Here is a 15,000-nt window from a genome sequence, read left to right as displayed (position 1 = left end):
CCATGGTAATGGAAGCAAGAGGGGCAAAGCTTACAGCACCTGGTATTCCCAGGTGGTCTCCCATCCAAGTACTAACCAGGCCAAACCCTGCTTAGCTTCCGAGATCAGACGAGATCGGGCGTTCTCAGGGTAGTGTGACCGTAAGCCATTGCAGAGCTCTCATCAAGACTACTTATGCAACTTCATCTATGTTGGGTTTCAGATAACAAACTAGTAATGTATAACAAGACCATGGTAATGGAAGCAAGAGGGGAAAAGCTTACAGCACCTGGTATTCCCAGGTGGTCTCCCATCCAAGTACTAACCAGGCCAAACCCTGCTTAGCTTCCGAGATCAGACAAGATCGGGCGTTCTCAGGGTAGTGTGACCGTAAGCCATTGCAGAGCTCTCATCAAGACTACTTATGCATCTTCATCTATGTTGGGTTTCAGATAACAAACTAGTAATGTATAACAAGACCATGGTAATGGAAGCAAGAGGGGAAAAGCTTACAGCACCTGGTATTCCCAGGTGGTCTCCCATCCAAGTACTAACCAGGCCAAACCCTGCTTTGCTTCCGAGATCAGACGAGATCGGGCGTTCTCAGGGTAGTGTGACCGTAAGCCATTGCAGAGCTCTCATCAAGACTACTTATGCAACTTCATCTATGTTGGGTTTCAGATAACAAACTAGTAATGTATAACAAGACCATGGTAATGGAAGCAAGAGGGGAAAAGCTTACAGCACCTGGTATTCCCAGGTGGTCTCCCATCCAAGTACTAACCAGGCCAAACCCTGCTTAGCTTCCGAGATCAGACGAGATCGGGCGTTCTCAGGGTAGTGTGACCATAAGCCATTGCAGAGCTCTCATCAAGACTACTTATGCAACTTCATTTATGTTGGGTTTCAGATAACAAACTAGTAATGTATAACAAGACCATGGTAATGGAAGCAAGAGGGGAAAAGCTTACAGCACCTGGTATTCCCAGGTGGTCTCCCATCCAAGTACTAACCAGGCCAAACCCTGCTTAGCTTCCGAGATCAGACGAGATCGGGCGTTCTCAGGGTAGTGTGACCGTAAGCCATTGCAGAGCTCTCATCAAGACTACTTATGCAACTTCATCTATGTTGGGTTTCAGATAACAAACTAGTAATGTATAACAAGACCATGGTAATGGAAGCAAGAGGGGAAAAGCTTACAGCACCTGGTATTCCCAGGTGGTCTCCCATCCAAGTACTAACCAGGCCAAACCCTGCTTAGCTTCCGAGATCAGACGAGATCGGGCGTTCTCAGGGTAGTGTGACCGTAAGCCATTGCAGAGCTCTCATCAAGACGACTTATGCAACTTCATCTATGTTGGGTTTCAGATAACAAACTAGTAATGTATAACAAGACCATGGTAATGGAAGCAAGAGGGGCAAAGCTTACAGCACCTGGTATTCCCAGGTGGTCTCCCATCCAAGTACTAACCAGGCCAAACCCTGCTTAGCTTCCGAGATCAGACGAGATCGGGCGTTCTCAGGGTAGTGTGACCGTAAGCCATTGCAGAGCTCTCATCAAGACTACTTATGCAACTTCATCTATGTTGGGTTTCAGATAACAATCTAGTAATGTATAACAAGACCATGGTAATGGAAGCAAGAGGGGAAAAGCTTACAGCACCTGGTATTCCCAGGTGGTCTCCCATCCAAGTACTAACCAGGCCAAACCCTGCTTAGCTTCCGAGATCAGACGAGATCGGGCGTTCTCAGGGTAGTGTGACCGTAAGCCATTGCAGAGCTCTCATCAAGACTACTTATGCAACTTCATCTATGTTGGGTTTCAGATAACAATCTAGTAATGTATAACAAGACCATGGTAATGGAAGCAAGAGGGGAAAAGCTTACAGCACCTGGTATTCCCAGGTGGTCTCCCATCCAAGTACTAACCAGGCCAAACCCTGCTTAGCTTCCGAGATCAGACGAGATCGGGCGTTCTCAGGGTAGTGTGACCGTAAGCCATTGCAGAGCTCTCATCAAGACTACTTATGCAACTTCATCTATGTGGGTTTCAGATAACAAACTAGTAATGTATAACAAGACCATGGTAATGGAAGCAAGAGGGGAAAAGCTTACAGCACCTGGTATTCCCAGGTGGTCTCCCATCCAAGTACTAACCAGGCCAAACCCTGCTTAGCTTCCGAGATCAGACGAGATCGGGCGTTCTCAGGGTAGTGTGACCGTAAGCCATTGCAGAGCTCTCATCAAGACTACTTATGCAACTTCATCTATGTTGGGTTTCAGATAACAAACTAGTAATGTATAACAAGACCATGGTAATGGAAGCAAGAGGGGAAAAGCTTACAGCACCTGGTATTCCCAGGTGGTCTCCCATCCAAGTACTAACCAGGCCAAACCCTGCTTAGCTTCCGAGATCAGACGAGATCGGGCGTTCTCAGGGTAGTGTGACCGTAAGCCATTGCAGAGCTCTCATCAAGACTACTTATGCAACTTCATCTATGTTGGGTTTCAGATAACAAACTAGTAATGTATAACAAGACCATGGTAATGGAAGCAAAAGGGGAAAAGCTTACAGCACCTGGTATTCCCAGGTGGTCTCCCATCCAAGTACTAACCAGGCCAAACCCTGCTTAGCTTCCGAGATCAGACGAGATCGGGCGTTCTCAGGGTAGTGTGACCGTAAGCCATTGCAGAGCTCTCATCAAGACTACTTATGCAACTTCATCTATGTTGGGTTTCAGATAACAAACTAGTAATGTATAACAAGACCATGGTAATGGAAGCAAGAGGGGAAAAGCTTACAGCACCTGGTATTCCCAGGTGGTCTCCCATCCAAGTACTAACCAGGCCAAACCCTGCTTAGCTTCCGAGATCAGACGAGATCGGGCGTTCTCAGGGTAGTGTGACCATAAGCCATTGCAGAGCTCTCATCAAGACTACTTATGCAACTTCATTTATGTTGGGTTTCAGATAACAAACTAGTAATGTATAACAAGACCATGGTAATGGAAGCAAGAGGGGAAAAGCTTACAGCACCTGGTATTCCCAGGTGGTCTCCCATCCAAGTACTAACCAGGCCAAACCCTGCTTAGCTTCCGAGATCAGACGAGATCGGGCGTTCTCAGGGTAGTGTGACCGTAAGCCATTGCAGAGCTCTCATCAAGACTACTTATGCAACTTCATCTATGTTGGGTTTCAGATAACAAACTAGTAATGTATAACAAGACCATGGTAATGGAAGCAAGAGGGGAAAAGCTTACAGCACCTGGTATTCCCAGGTGGTCTCCCATCCAATTACTAACCAGGCCAAACCCTGCTTAGCTTCCGAGATCAGACGAGATCGGGCGTTCTCAGGGTAGTGTGACCGTAAGCCATTGCAGAGCTCTCATCAAGACTACTTATGCAACTTCATCTATGTTGGGTTTCAGATAACAAACTAGTAATGTATAACAAGACCATGGTAATGGAAGCAAGAGGGGAAAAGCTTACAGCACCTGGTATTCCCAGGTGGTCTCCCATCCAAGTACTAACCAGGCCAAACCCTGCTTAGCTTCCGAGATCAGACGAGATCGGGCGTTCTCAGGGTAGTGTGACCGTAAGCCATTGCAGAGCTCTCATCAAGACTACTTATGCAACTTCATCTATGTTGGGTTTCAGATAACAAACTAGTAATGTATAACAAGACCATGGTAATGGAAGCAAGAGGGGAAAAGCTTACAGCACCTGGTATTCCCAGGTGGTCTCCCATCCAAGTACTAACCAGGCCAAACCCTGCTTAGCTTCCGAGATCAGACGAGATCGGGCGTTCTCAGGGTAGTGTGACCGTAAGCCATTGCAGAGCTCTCATCAAGACTACTTATGCAACTTCATCTATGTTGGGTTTCAGATAACAAACTAGTAATGTATAACAAGACCATGGTAATGGAAGCAAGAGGGGAAAAGCTTACAGCACCTGGTATTCCCAGGTGGTCTCCCATCCAAGTACTAACCAGGCCAAACCCTGCTTAGCTTCCGAGATCAGACGAGATCGGGCGTTCTCAGGGTAGTGTGACCATAAGCCATTGCAGAGCTCTCATCAAGACTACTTATGCAACTTCATTTATGTTGGGTTTCAGATAACAAACTAGTAATGTATAACAAGACCATGGTAATGGAAGCAAGAGGGGAAAAGCTTACAGCACCTGGTATTCCCAGGTGGTCTCCCATCCAAGTACTAACCAGGCCAAACCCTGCTTAGCTTCCGAGATCAGACGAGATCGGGCGTTCTCAGGGTAGTGTGACCGTAAGCCATTGCAGAGCTCTCATCAAGACTACTTATGCAACTTCATCTATGTTGGGTTTCAGATAACAAACTAGTAATGTATAACAAGACCATGGTAATGGAAGCAAGAGGGGAAAAGCTTACAGCACCTGGTATTCCCAGGTGGTCTCCCATCCAAGTACTAACCAGGCCAAACCCTGCTTAGCTTCCGAGATCAGACGAGATCGGGCGTTCTCAGGGTAGTGTGACCGTAAGCCATTGCAGAGCTCTCATCAAGACGACTTATGCAACTTCATCTATGTTGGGTTTCAGATAACAAACTAGTAATGTATAACAAGACCATGGTAATGGAAGCAAGAGGGGCAAAGCTTACAGCACCTGGTATTCCCAGGTGGTCTCCCATCCAAGTACTAACCAGGCCAAACCCTGCTTAGCTTCCGAGATCAGACGAGATCGGGCGTTCTCAGGGTAGTGTGACCGTAAGCCATTGCAGAGCTCTCATCAAGACTACTTATGCAACTTCATCTATGTTGGGTTTCAGATAACAAACTAGTAATGTATAACAAGACCATGGTAATGGAAGCAAGAGGGGAAAAGCTTACAGCACCTGGTATTCCCAGGTGGTCTCCCATCCAAGTACTAACCAGGCCAAACCCTGCTTAGCTTCCGAGATCAGACGAGATCGGGCGTTCTCAGGGTAGTGTGACCGTAAGCCATTGCAGAGCTCTCATCAAGACTACTTATGCAACTTCATCTATGTTGGGTTTCAGATAACAATCTAGTAATGTATAACAAGACCATGGTAATGGAAGCAAGAGGGGAAAAGCTTACAGCACCTGGTATTCCCAGGTGGTCTCCCATCCAAGTACTAACCAGGCCAAACCCTGCTTAGCTTCCGAGATCAGACGAGATCGGGCGTTCTCAGGGTAGTGTGACCGTAAGCCATTGCAGAGCTCTCATCAAGACTACTTATGCAACTTCATCTATGTTGGGTTTCAGATAACAAACTAGTAATGTATAACAAGACCATGGTAATGGAAGCAAGAGGGGAAAAGTTTACAGCACCTGGTATTCCCAGGTGGTCTCCCATCCAAGTACTAACCAGGCCAAACCCTGCTTAGCTTCCGAGATCAGACGAGATCGGGCGTTCTCAGGGTAGTGTGACCGTAAGCCATTGCAGAGCTCTCATGAAGACTACTTATGCAACTTCATCTATGTGGGTTTCAGATAACAAACTAGTAATGTATAACAAGACCATGGTAATGGAAGCAAGAGGGGAAAAGCTTACAGCACCTGGTATTCCCAGGTGGTCTCCCATCCAAGTACTAACCAGGCCAAACCCTGCTTAGCTTCCGAGATCAGACGAGATCGGGCGTTCTCAGGGTAGTGTGACCGTAAGCCATTGCAGAGCTCTCATCAAGACTACTTATGCAACTTCATCTATGTTGGGTTTCAGATAACAAACTAGTAATGTATAACAAGACCATGGTAATGGAAGCAAGAGGGGAAAAGCTTACAGCACCTGGTATTCCCAGGTGGTCTCCCATCCAAGTACTAACCAGGCCAAACCCTGCTTAGCTTCCGAGATCAGACGAGATCGGGCGTTCTCAGGGTAGTGTGACCGTAAGCCATTGCAGAGCTCTCATCAAGACTACTTATGCAACTTCATCTATGTTGGGTTTCAGATAACAAACTAGTAATGTATAACAAGACCATGGTAAAGGAAGCAAGAGGGGAAAAGCTTACAGCACCTGGTATTCCCAGGTGGTCTCCCATCCAAGTACTAACCAGGCCAAACCCTGCTTAGCTTCCGAGATCAGACGAGATCGGGCGTTCTCAGGGTAGTGTGACCGTAAGCCATTGCAGAGCTCTCATCAAGACTACTTATGCAACTTCATCTATGTTGGGTTTCAGATAACAAACTAGTAATGTATAACAAGACCATGGTAATGGAAGCAAGAGGGGAAAAGCTTACAGCACCTGGTATTCCCAGGTGGTCTCCCATCCAAGTACTAACCAGGCCAAACCCTGCTTAGCTTCCGAGATCAGACGAGATCGGGCGTTCTCAGGGTAGTGTGACCGTAAGCCATTGCAGAGCTCTCATCAAGACTACTTATGCAACTTCATCTATGTTGGGTTTCAGATAACAAACTAGTAATGTATAACAAGACCATGGTAATGGAAGCAAGAGGGGAAAAGCTTACAGCACCTGGTATTCCCAGGTGGTCTCCCATCCAAGTACTAACCAGGCCAAACCCTGCTTAGCTTCCGAGATCAGACGAGATCGGGCGTTCTCAGGGTAGTGTGCCCGTAAGCCATTGCAGAGCTCTCATCAAGACTACTTATGCAACTTCATCTATGTTGGGTTTCAGATAACAAACTAGTAATGTATAACAAGACCATGGTAATGGAAGCAAGAGGGGAAAAGCTTACAGCACCTGGTATTCCCAGGTGGTCTCCCATCCAAGTACTAACCAGGCCAAACCCTGCTTAGCTTCCGAGATCAGACGAGATCGGGCGTTCTCAGGGTAGTGCGACCATAAGCCATTGCAGAGCTCTCATCAAGACTACTTATGCAACTTCATCTATGTTGGGTTTCAGATAACAAACTAGTAATGTATAACAAGACCATGGTAATGGAAGCAAGAGGGGAAAAGCTTACAGCACCTGGTATTCCCAGGTGGTCTCCCATCCAAGTACTAACCAGGCCAAACCCTGCTTAGCTTCCGAGATCAGACGAGATCGGGCGTTCTCAGGGTAGTGTGACCGTAAGCCATTGCAGAGCTCTCATCAAGACTACTTATGCAACTTCATCTATCTTCAACTAGTAATGTATAACAAGACCATGGTAATGGAAGCAAGAGGGGAAAAGCTTACAGCACCTGGTATTCCCAGGTGGTCTCCCATCCAAGTACTAACCAGGCCAAACCCTGCTTAGCTTCCGAGATCAGACGAGATTGGGCGTTCTCAGGGTAGTGTGACCGTAAGCCGTTGCAGAGCTCTCATCAAGACTACTTATGCAACTTCATCTATGTTGGGTTTCAGATAACAAACTAGTAATGTATAACAAGACCATGGTAATGGAAGCAAGAGGGGAAAAGCTTACAGCACCTGGTATTCCCAGGTGGTCTCCCATCCAAGTACTAACCAGGCCAAACCCTGCTTAGCTTCCGAGATCAGACGAGATCGGGCGTTCTCAGGGTAGTGTGACCGTAAGCCATTGCAGAGCTCTCATCAAGACTACTTATGCAACTTCATCTATGTTGGGTTTCAGATAACAAACTAGTAATGTATAACAAGACCATGGTAATGTAAGCAAGAGGGGAAAAGCTTACAGCACCTGGTATTCCCAGGTGGTCTCCCATCCAAGTACTAACCAGGCCAAACCCTGCTTAGCTTCTGAGATCAGACGAGATCGGGCGTTCTCAGGGTAGTGTGACCGTAAGCCATTGCAGAGCTCTCATCAAGACTACTTATGCAACTTCATCTATGTTGGGTTTCAGATAACAAACTAGTAATGTATAACAAGACCATGGTAATGGAAGCAAGAGGGGAAAAGCTTACAGCACCTGGTATTCCCAGGTGGTCTCCCATCCAAGTACTAACCAGGCCAAACCCTGCTTAGCTTCCGAGATCAGACGAGATCGGGCGTTCTCAGGGTAGTGTGACCGTAAGCCATTGCAGAGCTCTCATCAAGACTACTTATGCAACTTCATCTATGTTGGGTTTCAGATAACAAACTAGTAATGTATAACAAGACCATGGTAATGGAAGCAAGAGGGGAAAAGCTTACAGCACCTGGTATTCCCAGGTGGTCTCCCATCCAAGTACTAACCAGGCCAAACCCTGCTTAGCTTCCGAGATCAGACGAGATCGGGCGTTCTCAGGGTAGTGTGACCGTAAGCCATTGCAGAGCTCTCATCAAGACTACTTATGCAACTTCATCTATGTTGGGTTTCAGATAACAAACTAGTAATGTATAACAAGACCATGGTAATGGAAGCAAGAGGGGAAAAGCTTACAGCACCTGGTATTCCCAGGTGGTCTCCCATCCAAGTACTAACCAGGCCAAACCCTGCTTAGCTTCCGAGATCAGACGAGATCGGGCGTTCTCAGGGTAGTGTGACCGTAAGCCATTGCAGAGCTCTCATCAAGACTACTTATGCAACTTCATCTATGTTGGGTTTCAGATAACAAACTAGTAATGTATAACAAGACCATGGTAATGGAAGCAAGAGGGGAAAAGCTTACAGCACCTGGTATTCCCAGGTGGTCTCCCATCCAAGTACTAACCAGGCCAAACCCTGCTTAGCTTCCGAGATCAGACGAGATCGGGCGTTCTCAGGGTAGTGTGACCGTAAGCCATTGCAGAGCTCTCATCAAGACTACTTATGCAACTTCATCTATGTTGGGTTTCAGATAACAAACTAGTAATGTATAACAAGACCATGGTAATGGAAGCAAGAGGGGAAAAGCTTACAGCACCTGGTATTCCCAGGTGGTCTCCCATCCAAGTACTAACCAGGCCAAACCCTGCTTAGCTTCCGAGATCAGACGAGATCGGGCGTTCTCAGGGTAGTGTGACCGTAAGCCATTGCAGAGCTCTCATCAAGACTACTTATGCAACTTCATCTATGTTGGGTTTCAGGTAACAAACTAGTAATGTATAACAAGACCATGGTAATGGAAGCAAGAGGGGAAAAGCTTACAGCACCTGGTATTCCCAGGTGGTCTCCCATCCAAGTACTAACCAGGCCAAACCCTGCTTAGCTTCCGAGATCAGACGAGATCGGGCGTTCTCAGGGTAGTGTGACCGTAAGCCATTGCAGAGCTCTCATCAAGACTACTTATGCAACTTCATCTATGTTGGGTTTCAGATAACAAACTAGTAATGTATAACAAGACCATGGTAATGGAAGCAAGAGGGGAAAAGCTTACAGCACCTGGTATTCCCAGGTGGTCTCCCATCCAAGTATTAACCAGGCCAAACCCTGCTTAGCTTCCGAGATCAGACGAGATCGGGCGTTCTCAGGGTAGTGTGACCGTAAGCCATTGCAGAGCTCTCATCAAGACTACTTATGCAACTTCATCTATGTTGGGTTTCAGATAACAAACTAGTAATGTATAACAAGACCATGGTAATGGAAGCAAGAGGGGAAAAGCTTACAGCACCTGGTATTACCAGGTGGTCTCCCATCCAAGTACTAACCAGGCCAAACCCTGCTTAGCTTCCGAGATCAGACGAGATCGGGCGTTCTCAGGGTAGTGTGACCGTAAGCCATTGCAGAGCTCTCATCAAGACTACTTATGCAACTTCATCTATGTTGGGTTTCAGATAACAAACTAGTAATGTATAACAAGACCATGGTAATGGAAGCAAGAGGGGAAAAGCTTACAGCACCTGGTATTCCCAGGTGGTCTCCCATGCAAGTACTAACAAGGCCAAACCCTGCTTAGCTTCTGAGATCAGACGAGATCTGGCGTTCTCAGGGTAGTGTGACCGTAAGCCATTGCAGAGCTCTCATCAAGACTACTTATGCAACTTCATCTATGTTGGGTTTCAGGTAACAAACTAGTAATGTATAACAAGACCATGGTAATGGAAGCAAGAGGGGAAAAGCTTACAGCACCTGGTATTCCCAGGTGGTCTCCCATCCAAGTACTAACCAGGCCAAACCCTGCTTAGCTTCCGAGATCAGACGAGATCGGGCGTTCTCAGGGTAGTGTGACCGTAAGCCATTGCAGAGCTCTCATCAAGACTACTTATGCAACTTCATCTATGTTGGGTTTCAGATAACAAACTAGTAATGTATAACAAGACCATGGTAATGGAAGCAAGAGGGGAAAAGCTTACAGCACCTGGTATTCCCAGGTGGTCTCCCATCCAAGTACTAACCAGGCCAAACCCTGCTTAGCTTCCGAGATCAGACGAGATCGGGCGTTCTCAGGGTAGTGTGACCGTAAGCCATTGCAGAGCTCTCATCAAGACTACTTATGCAACTTCATCTATGTTGGGTTTCAGATAACAAACTAGTAATGTATAACAAGACCATGGTAATGGAAGCAAGAGGGGAAAAGCTTACAGCACCTGGTATTCCCAGGTGGTCTCCCATCCAAGTACTAACCAGGCCAAACCCTGCTTAGCTTCCGAGATCAGACGAGATCGGGCGTTCTCAGGGTAGTGTGACCGTAAGCCATTGCAGAGCTCTCATCAAGACTACTTATGCAACTTCATCTATGTTGGGTTTCAGATAACAAACTAGTAATGTATAACAAGACCATGGTAATGGAAGCAAGAGGGGAAAAGCTTACAGCACCTGGTATTCCCAGGTGGTCTCCCATCCAAGTACTAACCAGGCCAAACCCTGCTTAGCTTCCGAGATCAGACGAGATCGGGCGTTCTCAGGGTAGTGTGACCGTAAGCCATTGCAGAGCTCTCATCAAGACTACTTATGCAACTTCATCTATGTTGGGTTTCAGATAACAAACTAGTAATGTATAACAAGACCATGGTAATGGAAGCAAGAGGGGAAAAGCTTACAGCACCTGGTATTCCCAGGTGGTCTCCCATCCAAGTACTAACCAGGCCAAACCCTGCTTAGCTTCCGAGATCAGACGAGATCGGGCGTTCTCAGGGTAGTGTGACCGTAAGCCATTGCAGAGCTCTCATCAAGACTACTTATGCAACTTCATCTATGTTGGGTTTCAGATAACAAACTAGTAATGTATAACAAGACCATGGTAATGGAAGCAAGAGGGGAAAAGCTTACAGCACCTGGTATTCCCAGGTGGTCTCCCATCCAAGTACTAACCAGGCCAAACCCTGCTTAGCTTCCGAGATCAGACGAGATCGGGCGTTCTCAGGGTAGTGTGACCGTAAGCCATTGCAGAGCTCTCATCAAGACTACTTATGCAACTTCATCTATGTTGGGTTTCAGGTAACAAACTAGTAATGTATAACAAGACCATGGTAATGGAAGCAAGAGGGGAAAAGCTTACAGCACCTGGTATTCCCAGGTGGTCTCCCATCCAAGTACTAACCAGGCCAAACCCTGCTTAGCTTCCGAGATCAGACGAGATCGGGCGTTCTCAGGGTAGTGTGACCGTAAGCCATTGCAGAGCTCTCATCAAGACTACTTATGCAACTTCATCTATGTTGGGTTTCAGATAACAAACTAGTAATGTATAACAAGACCATGGTAATGGAAGCAAGAGGGGAAAAGCTTACAGCACCTGGTATTCCCAGGTGGTCTCCCATCCAAGTATTAACCAGGCCAAACCCTGCTTAGCTTCCGAGATCAGACGAGATCGGGCGTTCTCAGGGTAGTGTGACCGTAAGCCATTGCAGAGCTCTCATCAAGACTACTTATGCAACTTCATCTATGTTGGGTTTCAGATAACAAACTAGTAATGTATAACAAGACCATGGTAATGGAAGCAAGAGGGGAAAAGCTTACAGCACCTGGTATTACCAGGTGGTCTCCCATCCAAGTACTAACCAGGCCAAACCCTGCTTAGCTTCCGAGATCAGACGAGATCGGGCGTTCTCAGGGTAGTGTGACCGTAAGCCATTGCAGAGCTCTCATCAAGACTACTTATGCAACTTCATCTATGTTGGGTTTCAGATAACAAACTAGTAATGTATAACAAGACCATGGTAATGGAAGCAAGAGGGGAAAAGCTTACAGCACCTGGTATTCCCAGGTGGTCTCCCATGCAAGTACTAACAAGGCCAAACCCTGCTTAGCTTCTGAGATCAGACGAGATCTGGCGTTCTCAGGGTAGTGTGACCGTAAGCCATTGCAGAGCTCTCATCAAGACTACTTATGCAACTTCATCTATGTTGGGTTTCAGGTAACAAACTAGTAATGTATAACAAGACCATGGTAATGGAAGCAAGAGGGGAAAAGCTTACAGCACCTGGTATTCCCAGGTGGTCTCCCATCCAAGTACTAACCAGGCCAAACCCTGCTTAGCTTCCGAGATCAGACGAGATCGGGCGTTCTCAGGGTAGTGTGACCGTAAGCCATTGCAGAGCTCTCATCAAGACTACTTATGCAACTTCATCTATGTTGGGTTTCAGATAACAAACTAGTAATGTATAACAAGACCATGGTAATGGAAGCAAGAGGGGAAAAGCTTACAGCACCTGGTATTCCCAGGTGGTCTCCCATCCAAGTACTAACCAGGCCAAACCCTGCTTAGCTTCCGAGATCAGACGAGATCGGGCGTTCTCAGGGTAGTGTGACCGTAAGCCATTGCAGAGCTCTCATCAAGACTACTTATGCAACTTCATCTATGTTGGGTTTCAGATAACAAACTAGTAATGTATAACAAGACCATGGTAATGGAAGCAAGAGGGGAAAAGCTTACAGCACCTGGTATTCCCAGGTGGTCTCCCATCCAAGTACTAACCAGGCCAAACCCTGCTTAGCTTCCGAGATCAGACGAGATCGGGCGTTCTCAGGGTAGTGTGACCGTAAGCCATTGCAGAGCTCTCATCAAGACTACTTATGCAACTTCATCTATGTTGGGTTTCAGATAACAAACTAGTAATGTATAACAAGACCATGGTAATGGAAGCAAGAGGGGAAAAGCTTACAGCACCTGGTATTCCCAGGTGGTCTCCCATCCAAGTACTAACCAGGCCAAACCCTGCTTAGCTTCCGAGATCAGACGAGATCGGGCGTTCTCAGGGTAGTGTGACCGTAAGCCATTGCAGAGCTCTCATCAAGACTACTTATGCAACTTCATCTATGTTGGGTTTCAGATAACAAACTAGTAATGTATAACAAGACCATGGTAATGGAAGCAAGAGGGGAAAAGCTTACAGCACCTGGTATTCCCAGGTGGTCTCCCATCCAAGTACTAACCAGGCCAAACCCTGCTTAGCTTCCGAAATCAGACGAGATCGGGCGTTCTCAGGGTAGTGTGACCGTAAGACATTGCAGAGCTCTCATCAAGACTACTTATGCAACTTCATCTATGTTGGGTTTCAGATAACAAACTAGTAATGTATAACAAGACCATGGTAATGGAAGCAAGAGGGGAAAAGCTTACAGCACCTGGTATTCCCAGGTGGTCTCCCATCCAAGTACTAACCAGGCCAAACCCTGCTTAGCTTCCGAGATCAGACGAGATCGGGCGTTCTCAGGGTAGTGTGACCGTAAGCCATTGCAAAGCTCTCATCAAGACTACTTATGCAACTTCATCTATGTTGGGTTTCAGATAACAAACTAGTAATGTATAACAAGACCATGGTAATGGAAGCAAGAGGGGAAAAGCTTACAGCACCTGGTATTCCCAGGTGGTCTCCCATCCAAGTACTAACCAGGCCAAACCCTGCTTAGCTTCCGAGATCAGACGAGATCGGGCGTTCTCAGGGTAGTGTGACCGTAAGCCATTTCAGAGCTCTCATCAAGACTACTTATGCAACTTCATCTATGTTGGGTTTCAGATAACAAACTAGTAATGTATAACAAGACCATGGTAATGGAAGCAAGAGGGGAAAAGCTTACAGCACCTGGTATTCCCAGGTGGTCTCCCATCCAAGTACTAACCAGGCCAAACCCTGCTTAGCTTCCGAGATCAGACGAGATCGGGCGTTCTCAGGGTAGTGTGACCGTAAGCCATTGCAGAGCTCTCATCAAGACTACTTATGCAACTTCATCTATGTTGGGTTTCAGATAACAAACTAGTAATGTATAACAAGACCATGGTAATGGAAGCAAGAGGGGAAAAGCTTACAGCACCTGGTATTCCCAGGTGGTCTCCCATCCAAGTACTAACCAGGCCAAACCCTGCTTAGCTTCCGAGATCAGACGAGATCGGGCGTTCTCAGGGTAGTGTGACAGTAAGCCATTGCAGAGCTCTCATCAAGACTACTTATGCAACTTCATCTATGTTGGGTTTCAGATAACAAACTAGTAATGTATAACAAGACCATGGTAATGGAAGCAAGAGGGGAAAAGCTTACAGCACCTGGTATTCCCAGGTGGTCTCCCATCCAAGTACTAACCAGGCCAAACCCTGCTTAGCTTCCGAGATCAGACGAGATCTGGCGTTCTCAGGGTAGTGTGACCGTAAGCCACTACAGAGCTCTCATCAAGACTACTTATGCAACTTCATCTATGTTGGGTTTCAGATAACAAACTAGTAATGTATAACAAGACCATGGTAATGGAAGCAAGAGTGGAAAAGCTTACAGCACCTGGTATTCCCAGGTAGTCTCCCATCCAAGTACTAACCAGGCCAAACCCTGCTTAGCTTCCGAGATCAGACGAGATCGGGCGTTCTCAGGGTAGTGTGACCGTAAGCCATTGCAGAGCTCTCATCAAGACTACTTATGCAACTTCATCTATGTTGGGTTTCAGATAACAAACTAGTAATGTATAACAAGACCATGGTAATGGAAGCAAGAGGGGAAAAGCTTACAGCACCTGGTATTCCCAGGTGGTCTCCCATCCAAGTACTAACCAGGCCAAACCCTGCTTAGCTTCCGAGATCAGACGAGATCGGGCGTTCTCAGGGTAGTGTGACCGTAAGCCATTGCAGAGCTCTCATCAAGACTACTTATGCAACTTCATCTATGTTGGGTTTCAGATAACAAACTAGTAATGTATAACAAGACCATGGTAATAGAAGCAAGAGGGGAAAAGGTTACAGCACCTGGTATTCCCAGGTGGTCTCCCATCCAAGTACTAACCAGGCCAAACCCTGCTTAGCTTCCGAGATCAGACGAGATCGGGCGTTCTCAGGGT

General features: G+C 46.7%; 64 non-coding genes and 2 pseudogenes across 64 annotated transcripts in view; all 66 read right to left on the bottom strand.

Moving 5' to 3' along the window:
* Positions 1–27: 27 nt before the first annotated feature.
* LOC125794762 (5S ribosomal RNA) lies at positions 28–146 on the bottom strand. The gene has a single exon (XR_007433773.1). It is a non-coding gene; the product is annotated as a 5S ribosomal RNA (ribosomal RNA).
* Positions 147–256: 110 nt separating this feature from the next.
* LOC125795121 (5S ribosomal RNA) lies at positions 257–375 on the bottom strand. The gene has a single exon (XR_007434132.1). It is a non-coding gene; the product is annotated as a 5S ribosomal RNA (ribosomal RNA).
* Positions 376–485: 110 nt separating this feature from the next.
* LOC125795064 (5S ribosomal RNA) lies at positions 486–604 on the bottom strand. Its single transcript, XR_007434075.1, has one exon. It is a non-coding gene; the product is annotated as a 5S ribosomal RNA (ribosomal RNA).
* Positions 605–714: 110 nt separating this feature from the next.
* On the bottom strand, positions 715–833 carry LOC125795019 (5S ribosomal RNA). The gene has a single exon (XR_007434031.1). It is a non-coding gene; the product is annotated as a 5S ribosomal RNA (ribosomal RNA).
* A 110-nt stretch (positions 834–943) lies between these two features.
* LOC125794761 (5S ribosomal RNA) lies at positions 944–1,062 on the bottom strand. Its single transcript, XR_007433772.1, has one exon. It is a non-coding gene; the product is annotated as a 5S ribosomal RNA (ribosomal RNA).
* A 110-nt stretch (positions 1,063–1,172) lies between these two features.
* LOC125794760 (5S ribosomal RNA) lies at positions 1,173–1,291 on the bottom strand. The gene has a single exon (XR_007433771.1). It is a non-coding gene; the product is annotated as a 5S ribosomal RNA (ribosomal RNA).
* A 110-nt stretch (positions 1,292–1,401) lies between these two features.
* LOC125794759 (5S ribosomal RNA) lies at positions 1,402–1,520 on the bottom strand. The gene has a single exon (XR_007433770.1). It is a non-coding gene; the product is annotated as a 5S ribosomal RNA (ribosomal RNA).
* A 110-nt stretch (positions 1,521–1,630) lies between these two features.
* Positions 1,631–1,749, bottom strand: LOC125794757 (5S ribosomal RNA). Its single transcript, XR_007433768.1, has one exon. It is a non-coding gene; the product is annotated as a 5S ribosomal RNA (ribosomal RNA).
* Positions 1,750–1,859: 110 nt separating this feature from the next.
* Positions 1,860–1,978, bottom strand: LOC125794756 (5S ribosomal RNA). The gene has a single exon (XR_007433767.1). It is a non-coding gene; the product is annotated as a 5S ribosomal RNA (ribosomal RNA).
* A 109-nt stretch (positions 1,979–2,087) lies between these two features.
* LOC125794755 (5S ribosomal RNA) lies at positions 2,088–2,206 on the bottom strand. The gene has a single exon (XR_007433766.1). It is a non-coding gene; the product is annotated as a 5S ribosomal RNA (ribosomal RNA).
* A 110-nt stretch (positions 2,207–2,316) lies between these two features.
* Positions 2,317–2,435, bottom strand: LOC125794754 (5S ribosomal RNA). Its single transcript, XR_007433765.1, has one exon. It is a non-coding gene; the product is annotated as a 5S ribosomal RNA (ribosomal RNA).
* Positions 2,436–2,545: 110 nt separating this feature from the next.
* LOC125794753 (5S ribosomal RNA) lies at positions 2,546–2,664 on the bottom strand. The gene has a single exon (XR_007433764.1). It is a non-coding gene; the product is annotated as a 5S ribosomal RNA (ribosomal RNA).
* Positions 2,665–2,774: 110 nt separating this feature from the next.
* On the bottom strand, positions 2,775–2,893 carry LOC125795018 (5S ribosomal RNA). Its single transcript, XR_007434030.1, has one exon. It is a non-coding gene; the product is annotated as a 5S ribosomal RNA (ribosomal RNA).
* A 110-nt stretch (positions 2,894–3,003) lies between these two features.
* Positions 3,004–3,122, bottom strand: LOC125794752 (5S ribosomal RNA). Its single transcript, XR_007433763.1, has one exon. It is a non-coding gene; the product is annotated as a 5S ribosomal RNA (ribosomal RNA).
* A 110-nt stretch (positions 3,123–3,232) lies between these two features.
* Positions 3,233–3,351, bottom strand: LOC125795179 (5S ribosomal RNA). The gene has a single exon (XR_007434190.1). It is a non-coding gene; the product is annotated as a 5S ribosomal RNA (ribosomal RNA).
* A 110-nt stretch (positions 3,352–3,461) lies between these two features.
* LOC125794751 (5S ribosomal RNA) lies at positions 3,462–3,580 on the bottom strand. Its single transcript, XR_007433762.1, has one exon. It is a non-coding gene; the product is annotated as a 5S ribosomal RNA (ribosomal RNA).
* A 110-nt stretch (positions 3,581–3,690) lies between these two features.
* LOC125794750 (5S ribosomal RNA) lies at positions 3,691–3,809 on the bottom strand. The gene has a single exon (XR_007433761.1). It is a non-coding gene; the product is annotated as a 5S ribosomal RNA (ribosomal RNA).
* A 110-nt stretch (positions 3,810–3,919) lies between these two features.
* On the bottom strand, positions 3,920–4,038 carry LOC125795017 (5S ribosomal RNA). The gene has a single exon (XR_007434029.1). It is a non-coding gene; the product is annotated as a 5S ribosomal RNA (ribosomal RNA).
* Positions 4,039–4,148: 110 nt separating this feature from the next.
* On the bottom strand, positions 4,149–4,267 carry LOC125794749 (5S ribosomal RNA). Its single transcript, XR_007433760.1, has one exon. It is a non-coding gene; the product is annotated as a 5S ribosomal RNA (ribosomal RNA).
* A 110-nt stretch (positions 4,268–4,377) lies between these two features.
* On the bottom strand, positions 4,378–4,496 carry LOC125794748 (5S ribosomal RNA). The gene has a single exon (XR_007433759.1). It is a non-coding gene; the product is annotated as a 5S ribosomal RNA (ribosomal RNA).
* A 110-nt stretch (positions 4,497–4,606) lies between these two features.
* Positions 4,607–4,725, bottom strand: LOC125794746 (5S ribosomal RNA). The gene has a single exon (XR_007433757.1). It is a non-coding gene; the product is annotated as a 5S ribosomal RNA (ribosomal RNA).
* A 110-nt stretch (positions 4,726–4,835) lies between these two features.
* Positions 4,836–4,954, bottom strand: LOC125794745 (5S ribosomal RNA). The gene has a single exon (XR_007433756.1). It is a non-coding gene; the product is annotated as a 5S ribosomal RNA (ribosomal RNA).
* Positions 4,955–5,064: 110 nt separating this feature from the next.
* On the bottom strand, positions 5,065–5,183 carry LOC125794744 (5S ribosomal RNA). The gene has a single exon (XR_007433755.1). It is a non-coding gene; the product is annotated as a 5S ribosomal RNA (ribosomal RNA).
* A 110-nt stretch (positions 5,184–5,293) lies between these two features.
* Positions 5,294–5,412, bottom strand: LOC125795088 (5S ribosomal RNA). Its single transcript, XR_007434099.1, has one exon. It is a non-coding gene; the product is annotated as a 5S ribosomal RNA (ribosomal RNA).
* Positions 5,413–5,521: 109 nt separating this feature from the next.
* On the bottom strand, positions 5,522–5,640 carry LOC125794743 (5S ribosomal RNA). Its single transcript, XR_007433754.1, has one exon. It is a non-coding gene; the product is annotated as a 5S ribosomal RNA (ribosomal RNA).
* Positions 5,641–5,750: 110 nt separating this feature from the next.
* On the bottom strand, positions 5,751–5,869 carry LOC125794742 (5S ribosomal RNA). The gene has a single exon (XR_007433753.1). It is a non-coding gene; the product is annotated as a 5S ribosomal RNA (ribosomal RNA).
* A 110-nt stretch (positions 5,870–5,979) lies between these two features.
* Positions 5,980–6,098, bottom strand: LOC125794741 (5S ribosomal RNA). Its single transcript, XR_007433752.1, has one exon. It is a non-coding gene; the product is annotated as a 5S ribosomal RNA (ribosomal RNA).
* Positions 6,099–6,208: 110 nt separating this feature from the next.
* Positions 6,209–6,327, bottom strand: LOC125794740 (5S ribosomal RNA). Its single transcript, XR_007433751.1, has one exon. It is a non-coding gene; the product is annotated as a 5S ribosomal RNA (ribosomal RNA).
* Positions 6,328–6,437: 110 nt separating this feature from the next.
* LOC125795092 (5S ribosomal RNA) lies at positions 6,438–6,556 on the bottom strand. The gene has a single exon (XR_007434103.1). It is a non-coding gene; the product is annotated as a 5S ribosomal RNA (ribosomal RNA).
* Positions 6,557–6,666: 110 nt separating this feature from the next.
* Positions 6,667–6,785, bottom strand: LOC125795161 (5S ribosomal RNA). Its single transcript, XR_007434172.1, has one exon. It is a non-coding gene; the product is annotated as a 5S ribosomal RNA (ribosomal RNA).
* Positions 6,786–6,895: 110 nt separating this feature from the next.
* LOC125794738 (5S ribosomal RNA) lies at positions 6,896–7,014 on the bottom strand. The gene has a single exon (XR_007433750.1). It is a non-coding gene; the product is annotated as a 5S ribosomal RNA (ribosomal RNA).
* Positions 7,015–7,110: 96 nt separating this feature from the next.
* On the bottom strand, positions 7,111–7,229 carry LOC125795190 (5S ribosomal RNA). Its single transcript, XR_007434201.1, has one exon. It is a non-coding gene; the product is annotated as a 5S ribosomal RNA (ribosomal RNA).
* Positions 7,230–7,339: 110 nt separating this feature from the next.
* LOC125794736 (5S ribosomal RNA) lies at positions 7,340–7,458 on the bottom strand. Its single transcript, XR_007433748.1, has one exon. It is a non-coding gene; the product is annotated as a 5S ribosomal RNA (ribosomal RNA).
* Positions 7,459–7,568: 110 nt separating this feature from the next.
* LOC125795156 (5S ribosomal RNA) lies at positions 7,569–7,687 on the bottom strand. The gene has a single exon (XR_007434167.1). It is a non-coding gene; the product is annotated as a 5S ribosomal RNA (ribosomal RNA).
* A 110-nt stretch (positions 7,688–7,797) lies between these two features.
* Positions 7,798–7,916, bottom strand: LOC125794726 (5S ribosomal RNA). Its single transcript, XR_007433747.1, has one exon. It is a non-coding gene; the product is annotated as a 5S ribosomal RNA (ribosomal RNA).
* A 110-nt stretch (positions 7,917–8,026) lies between these two features.
* LOC125794714 (5S ribosomal RNA) lies at positions 8,027–8,145 on the bottom strand. The gene has a single exon (XR_007433745.1). It is a non-coding gene; the product is annotated as a 5S ribosomal RNA (ribosomal RNA).
* Positions 8,146–8,255: 110 nt separating this feature from the next.
* LOC125794703 (5S ribosomal RNA) lies at positions 8,256–8,374 on the bottom strand. Its single transcript, XR_007433744.1, has one exon. It is a non-coding gene; the product is annotated as a 5S ribosomal RNA (ribosomal RNA).
* A 110-nt stretch (positions 8,375–8,484) lies between these two features.
* Positions 8,485–8,603, bottom strand: LOC125794691 (5S ribosomal RNA). Its single transcript, XR_007433743.1, has one exon. It is a non-coding gene; the product is annotated as a 5S ribosomal RNA (ribosomal RNA).
* Positions 8,604–8,713: 110 nt separating this feature from the next.
* Positions 8,714–8,832, bottom strand: LOC125794680 (5S ribosomal RNA). Its single transcript, XR_007433742.1, has one exon. It is a non-coding gene; the product is annotated as a 5S ribosomal RNA (ribosomal RNA).
* A 110-nt stretch (positions 8,833–8,942) lies between these two features.
* LOC125794669 (5S ribosomal RNA) lies at positions 8,943–9,061 on the bottom strand. The gene has a single exon (XR_007433741.1). It is a non-coding gene; the product is annotated as a 5S ribosomal RNA (ribosomal RNA).
* A 110-nt stretch (positions 9,062–9,171) lies between these two features.
* LOC125795120 (5S ribosomal RNA) lies at positions 9,172–9,290 on the bottom strand. Its single transcript, XR_007434131.1, has one exon. It is a non-coding gene; the product is annotated as a 5S ribosomal RNA (ribosomal RNA).
* A 110-nt stretch (positions 9,291–9,400) lies between these two features.
* LOC125795200 (5S ribosomal RNA) lies at positions 9,401–9,519 on the bottom strand. Its single transcript, XR_007434211.1, has one exon. It is a non-coding gene; the product is annotated as a 5S ribosomal RNA (ribosomal RNA).
* Positions 9,520–9,629: 110 nt separating this feature from the next.
* Positions 9,630–9,748, bottom strand: LOC125794644 (5S ribosomal RNA; annotated as a pseudogene).
* A 110-nt stretch (positions 9,749–9,858) lies between these two features.
* On the bottom strand, positions 9,859–9,977 carry LOC125794658 (5S ribosomal RNA). The gene has a single exon (XR_007433740.1). It is a non-coding gene; the product is annotated as a 5S ribosomal RNA (ribosomal RNA).
* Positions 9,978–10,087: 110 nt separating this feature from the next.
* Positions 10,088–10,206, bottom strand: LOC125794647 (5S ribosomal RNA). Its single transcript, XR_007433739.1, has one exon. It is a non-coding gene; the product is annotated as a 5S ribosomal RNA (ribosomal RNA).
* A 110-nt stretch (positions 10,207–10,316) lies between these two features.
* Positions 10,317–10,435, bottom strand: LOC125794636 (5S ribosomal RNA). Its single transcript, XR_007433738.1, has one exon. It is a non-coding gene; the product is annotated as a 5S ribosomal RNA (ribosomal RNA).
* A 110-nt stretch (positions 10,436–10,545) lies between these two features.
* On the bottom strand, positions 10,546–10,664 carry LOC125794625 (5S ribosomal RNA). The gene has a single exon (XR_007433731.1). It is a non-coding gene; the product is annotated as a 5S ribosomal RNA (ribosomal RNA).
* Positions 10,665–10,774: 110 nt separating this feature from the next.
* Positions 10,775–10,893, bottom strand: LOC125794614 (5S ribosomal RNA). The gene has a single exon (XR_007433720.1). It is a non-coding gene; the product is annotated as a 5S ribosomal RNA (ribosomal RNA).
* Positions 10,894–11,003: 110 nt separating this feature from the next.
* Positions 11,004–11,122, bottom strand: LOC125794602 (5S ribosomal RNA). Its single transcript, XR_007433708.1, has one exon. It is a non-coding gene; the product is annotated as a 5S ribosomal RNA (ribosomal RNA).
* Positions 11,123–11,232: 110 nt separating this feature from the next.
* Positions 11,233–11,351, bottom strand: LOC125794591 (5S ribosomal RNA). The gene has a single exon (XR_007433697.1). It is a non-coding gene; the product is annotated as a 5S ribosomal RNA (ribosomal RNA).
* Positions 11,352–11,461: 110 nt separating this feature from the next.
* Positions 11,462–11,580, bottom strand: LOC125795119 (5S ribosomal RNA). The gene has a single exon (XR_007434130.1). It is a non-coding gene; the product is annotated as a 5S ribosomal RNA (ribosomal RNA).
* A 110-nt stretch (positions 11,581–11,690) lies between these two features.
* On the bottom strand, positions 11,691–11,809 carry LOC125795199 (5S ribosomal RNA). Its single transcript, XR_007434210.1, has one exon. It is a non-coding gene; the product is annotated as a 5S ribosomal RNA (ribosomal RNA).
* A 110-nt stretch (positions 11,810–11,919) lies between these two features.
* Positions 11,920–12,038, bottom strand: LOC125794643 (5S ribosomal RNA; annotated as a pseudogene).
* Positions 12,039–12,148: 110 nt separating this feature from the next.
* Positions 12,149–12,267, bottom strand: LOC125794580 (5S ribosomal RNA). Its single transcript, XR_007433686.1, has one exon. It is a non-coding gene; the product is annotated as a 5S ribosomal RNA (ribosomal RNA).
* Positions 12,268–12,377: 110 nt separating this feature from the next.
* Positions 12,378–12,496, bottom strand: LOC125794569 (5S ribosomal RNA). Its single transcript, XR_007433673.1, has one exon. It is a non-coding gene; the product is annotated as a 5S ribosomal RNA (ribosomal RNA).
* A 110-nt stretch (positions 12,497–12,606) lies between these two features.
* On the bottom strand, positions 12,607–12,725 carry LOC125794557 (5S ribosomal RNA). Its single transcript, XR_007433661.1, has one exon. It is a non-coding gene; the product is annotated as a 5S ribosomal RNA (ribosomal RNA).
* A 110-nt stretch (positions 12,726–12,835) lies between these two features.
* Positions 12,836–12,954, bottom strand: LOC125795215 (5S ribosomal RNA). The gene has a single exon (XR_007434226.1). It is a non-coding gene; the product is annotated as a 5S ribosomal RNA (ribosomal RNA).
* Positions 12,955–13,064: 110 nt separating this feature from the next.
* LOC125794556 (5S ribosomal RNA) lies at positions 13,065–13,183 on the bottom strand. Its single transcript, XR_007433660.1, has one exon. It is a non-coding gene; the product is annotated as a 5S ribosomal RNA (ribosomal RNA).
* Positions 13,184–13,293: 110 nt separating this feature from the next.
* On the bottom strand, positions 13,294–13,412 carry LOC125795204 (5S ribosomal RNA). The gene has a single exon (XR_007434215.1). It is a non-coding gene; the product is annotated as a 5S ribosomal RNA (ribosomal RNA).
* A 110-nt stretch (positions 13,413–13,522) lies between these two features.
* Positions 13,523–13,641, bottom strand: LOC125795193 (5S ribosomal RNA). Its single transcript, XR_007434204.1, has one exon. It is a non-coding gene; the product is annotated as a 5S ribosomal RNA (ribosomal RNA).
* A 110-nt stretch (positions 13,642–13,751) lies between these two features.
* LOC125795182 (5S ribosomal RNA) lies at positions 13,752–13,870 on the bottom strand. Its single transcript, XR_007434193.1, has one exon. It is a non-coding gene; the product is annotated as a 5S ribosomal RNA (ribosomal RNA).
* A 110-nt stretch (positions 13,871–13,980) lies between these two features.
* LOC125795097 (5S ribosomal RNA) lies at positions 13,981–14,099 on the bottom strand. The gene has a single exon (XR_007434108.1). It is a non-coding gene; the product is annotated as a 5S ribosomal RNA (ribosomal RNA).
* Positions 14,100–14,209: 110 nt separating this feature from the next.
* On the bottom strand, positions 14,210–14,328 carry LOC125795153 (5S ribosomal RNA). The gene has a single exon (XR_007434164.1). It is a non-coding gene; the product is annotated as a 5S ribosomal RNA (ribosomal RNA).
* A 110-nt stretch (positions 14,329–14,438) lies between these two features.
* Positions 14,439–14,557, bottom strand: LOC125795087 (5S ribosomal RNA). Its single transcript, XR_007434098.1, has one exon. It is a non-coding gene; the product is annotated as a 5S ribosomal RNA (ribosomal RNA).
* Positions 14,558–14,667: 110 nt separating this feature from the next.
* On the bottom strand, positions 14,668–14,786 carry LOC125795171 (5S ribosomal RNA). Its single transcript, XR_007434182.1, has one exon. It is a non-coding gene; the product is annotated as a 5S ribosomal RNA (ribosomal RNA).
* Positions 14,787–14,896: 110 nt separating this feature from the next.
* The window catches only part of LOC125795144 (5S ribosomal RNA), a 119-nt gene continuing 15 nt past the window's right edge, over positions 14,897–15,000 (bottom strand). Inside the window, exon 1 of the ribosomal RNA XR_007434155.1 lies at positions 14,897–15,000. This exon is cut by the window's right edge and continues 15 nt beyond it. This is a non-coding gene — a ribosomal RNA (5S ribosomal RNA).

The sequence above is a fragment of the Astyanax mexicanus genome, unplaced genomic scaffold (genome assembly GCF_023375975.1).
Source record: "Astyanax mexicanus isolate ESR-SI-001 unplaced genomic scaffold, AstMex3_surface scaffold_41, whole genome shotgun sequence".
NCBI classification, from domain to species: Eukaryota; Metazoa; Chordata; class Actinopteri; order Characiformes; family Acestrorhamphidae; genus Astyanax; species Astyanax mexicanus.
Note: the sequence above shows the minus strand (reverse complement) of the source record. Positions and strands in the feature narration are given on the sequence as shown.